The following is a 4,124-nucleotide window of genomic DNA, read 5'->3' as shown; positions in this document are numbered from 1 at the left end:
CGGAGTCTTGCTCTGTCGCCCGAGCTGGAGTGCAGTGGCCAGATCTCAGCTCACTGCAAGCTCCGCCTCCCGGGTTTACGCCATTCTCCTGCCTCAGCCTCCGGAGTAGCTGGGACTACAGGCGCCCGCCACCTCGCCCGGCTAGTTTTTTGTATTTTTAGTAGAGACGGGGTTTCACCGTGTTAGCCAGGATGGTCTCGATCTCCTGACCTCGTGATCCGCCCGTCTCGGCCTCCCAAAGTGCTGGGATTACAGGCTTGAGCCACCACGCCCGGCCTCAAAAACCTATTTGTAAACAGGATTGGACCCAGTTAGAAAAGATGAACGTACTTGTTTAGGAAGATTGCTTTGCAGAACAGGCAGAGGTGCTGCACAATGATTCCTATTGAATTGCACCTTTCAGTCTGTGTGCCACGGTCACACTATGTTCAGATGATCTGAACAAAACTGTCAGATGGTAGAAATGATAAGAAGTACAGCAAAAGTTCATATTATCTGGAACCATGGCGGTATAGTGGCACCTCAACCTCAAATGATACGGCCTGCTCTACGAGCTAAACATAAGGATTTGTGGAAGCTATTAAATGCTCTTAATAAGATCAAAATTTGGAAAAGAATAAAAAAGCGTCTAGAAGGACACTCTACAAACTTGTTTTTGGATATAGCAAAATTAAAAGAACAAATATTTAAAGCATCCCAGGCACACCTGACATTAATGCCAGGAACTGGAATGCTTAAAGGAGCTGCAGACAGATTAGCAGCTTAGTAACCCATTAAAGTGGATAAAAACACTTGAAAGCTCTGTGATTTCAATGATGACTGTGCTTTTAATCTATGTTGTTTGTCTTTGTATAGTCTGCAGATGTGGATCCCGACTCCTGCTAGAAGTAGCTCACCGTGACAAAGCTGCCCTTGCTTTTATCATTTGCAAATCAGAGAAGGGGGACATGTTGAGAAGAAGCCCCCAAAATCTGGCCGTGAACTGGCCCCAAGACTGGCCATAAACAGAATCTCTGCAGCACTGTAACATGTTCATAATGGCCCTAACACCTGTGCTGGAAGGTTGTGGGTACCGGAATGAGGGCAAGGAACACCCGGCCTGCCCAGGACAGAAAACCACTTAAAGGCATTCTGAAACCACAAACAATAGCGTGAGCAATCTGTGCCTTAAGGCCATGTTCCTGCTGCAGTTAACTAGCCCAACCTATTCCTTTAATTTAGCCCTTCCCTTCGTTTCCCATAGGGATATTTTTAGTTAATTTAATATCTATAGAAACAATGCTAACGACTGGTTTGCTGTTAATAAATATGTGGATACATCTCTGTTTGGGGCTCTCAGCTCTGAAGGCTGTGAGACCCCTGATTTCCCACTTCTCACCTCTATATTTCTGTGTATGCATCTTTAATTCCTCTAGCAGTGCTGGGCTAGGGTCTCCCCAACTGAGCTGGTCTGGGCAATTTTTTAGTAGAGGCGGGATTTCTCCATGTTGGTCAGGCTGGTCTCAAAATCCCGACCTCAGGTGATCCGCCCTGAGCCTCAGCCTCCCAAAGTGCTGGGATTACAGGTGTGAGCCACCGTGCCCAGCCAGCTCCTTGTTTCTTGGCACAGATATTTCCTCCAGAGGTAGGACCTCCTTTTCTCTCTGCTACCCCAGGTGTTTGAGGGTCAGCCCTAGAGGCAACTGAAGCCAGGAAGGGGCTTTCCTAGACTTCACTGTGCATTGGGGATATGCTTGTCTGCATCAACAGAATAAGCCACATCCAAGTGGCCAGCCAGAGTGAGAAGTAAAGGCCATGGTCACATGCCCATCCCTCTTCTGTACAGGCCATTTAAGGGTAGGAGACTGGGCACAGTCGCTCACGCCTGTAATCCCAGCACTTTGGGAGGCCAAGGCAGGTGGATCACCTGAGGTCAGGAGTTCAAGACCAGCCTGGCCAACATGGTGAAATCCTGTCTCTACTAAAAATACAAAAGTTAGCCGGGCGTGGTGGTGGGTACCTGTAATCCCAGCTACTCAGGAGGCTGAGGCATGAGAATTGCTTGAACCAGAGAGGTAGAGGTTGCAGTCAGCCAAGATTGCACCACTGCACTCCAGCCTTGGTGACCAGAGTGAAACTCCATCTTGGACCAGGTGCAGTGGCTCACGCCTGTAATCCCAGCACTTTGGGAGGTCAAGGCAGGCAGATCATGAGGTCAGGAGATTGAGACCATCCTGGCTAACATGGTGAAACCCCGTCTCTATTAAAAATACAAAAAAATTAGCTGGGCAAGGTGGCAGGTACCTGTAGTCCCAGCTCCTTGGGAGGCTGAGGCAGGAGAATGGCATGAACCCGGAAGGCAGAGGTTGCAGTGAGCCAAGATTGCACCACTGCACTCCAGAGCAAGACTCTGTCTCAAAAAAAAAAAAAAAAGAAAAAGTAAAACCCCATCTCAAAAAAAAATAATAATAATAAAATAAGGGTAGGTGTTGATCTGAGCTCCAAGACCCCTAAAACTCTTTGGAATGTTTGTGTATGTGTGTGTCTCTAGGAATAGGACATGCAAAGATGTGTATGACCCAAAGTAGCGAATACTCGGCTAGTTTTTCAAATGAGGCCTCCCTGATGCAGAGTCACTAGGTTATCTTTTATTGTCATTATTATTACTTAGAGGCAGGGTCTCTGTGCCACCCAGGCTGGAATGCAGAGGTGTGATTTTAGCTCACTGTGACCTTGAATTCCTGGGCTTGAGCTATCTTCCCGCCTTGGTCCTGCATAGCTGGGACTACAAGTGTGCACCGCTACACCTGGCTAATTAAAAAAAAAATTTTTTTTTAGAGAAAGGGTCTCACTATGTCACCCAGGCTGGTCTCAAACTCCTGACCTTGAGTGATCCTCCCATCTCAGCCTCCCAAAGTGCTGGGATTACAGGTGTGAACCACTGTGCCTGGCTGAGTGTCTTTTAAAAATGTAGGTTGTACGCTGGGCCCGGTGGCTCATGCCTGTGATCCCAGCACTTTGGGAGGCTGAGGCGGGCAGATCACGAGGTCAGGAGATCGAGACCATCCTGGCTAACATGGTGAAAACCCATCTCTACTAAAAATGCAAAAAAAAAAAAAAAAAAAAAAAATTAGCTAGTCGTGGTGGTGCGTGCCTGTAGTCCCAGCTACTCGGAGACTGAGGCAGGAGAATGGCGTGAACCCGGGAGGCGGAGCTTGCAGTGAGCCAAGATCGTGCCCCTGCACTCCAGCCTGGGCGACAAAGCGAGACTCCGTCTCAAAAAAAAAAAAAAAGTAGGTTGCCAGGCACAGTGGCTCACACCTGTAATCCCAGCACTTTGGAGCCCAACGGGAGGAGATCAGTTGAGCCCCAGAAGTTTAAGAGCAGTCTGGCCAACATGGTGAAAACCCATCTCTACAACAATTAGCTGGGCATGGTGGCTCACACTTGTAATCTCAGCACTTTGGGAGGCCGAGATGGGTGGATCATGAGGTCAAGAGATCGAGACCAGACTGGCCAACATGGTGAAACCCCATTTCTACTAAAAACACAAAAATTAGCTGTGTGTGTGATTGTAGGCGCCTGTAGTCTCAGCTACTCGGGAGGCTGAGGCAGGAGAATCACTTGAACCCAGGAGGCAGAGGTTGCAGTGAGCCGAGGTCATGCCACTGGACTCCAGCCTGGGCGACAGAGCGAGACTCCATCTCAAAAAAAAAAAAAAGGTAGAGGCATGTCAGGCCAGGCAGTGACTCATGCCTATAATCTCAGCACTTTCCTGACTGACAGAAGACTGACCCTGTCTCCAGAAAAAAACAGGCATGTTCAGAGAACAGATTGCATCCATTTAGCTGGAGCTAAGTGGGATCGTTTTCTTGTAGGAAAAGATGGGGTGTTTGACTTTGAGAAGGTTGGTTTGTCATGGGCCTGGAAGGCCATGGGTGTACTAGCTATGCATGCTTTTTCGAGACAAGGTCTCGCTCTGTCCCCTGGAGTGCAGTGGCATGATCTGGGCTCACTGCAGCCTCAATCTCCTGGACTCAAGTGATCCTCCCACCTCAGCCTCCCAAGTAGCTGGGACCACAGGCACTTGCCACCATGTGAAGGGGTGGCCTGCCCCTCCACACCTGTGGGTGCTTCTCGTTAGG

At 48.8% G+C, this 4,124-nt stretch overlaps 1 protein-coding gene across 1 annotated transcript in view; it reads left to right on the top strand.

Moving 5' to 3' along the window:
* The window catches only part of ZNF764 (zinc finger protein 764), a 12,940-nt gene extending 11,010 nt beyond the window's left edge, over window positions 1–1,930 (top strand). The window contains exon 5 of the transcript XR_002726167.1: window positions 856–1,930. The gene's annotated coding sequence lies outside the window, so the exon portion shown is untranslated. The remainder of the gene's footprint in view (window positions 1–855) is intronic.
* Window positions 1,931–4,124: the final 2,194 nt, after the last annotated feature.

Source organism: Piliocolobus tephrosceles, chromosome 17 (assembly GCF_002776525.5).
Source record: "Piliocolobus tephrosceles isolate RC106 chromosome 17, ASM277652v3, whole genome shotgun sequence".
Taxonomy (NCBI): Eukaryota; Metazoa; Chordata; class Mammalia; order Primates; family Cercopithecidae; genus Piliocolobus; species Piliocolobus tephrosceles.
This window is presented reverse-complemented; position numbering and strand designations above follow the sequence as displayed.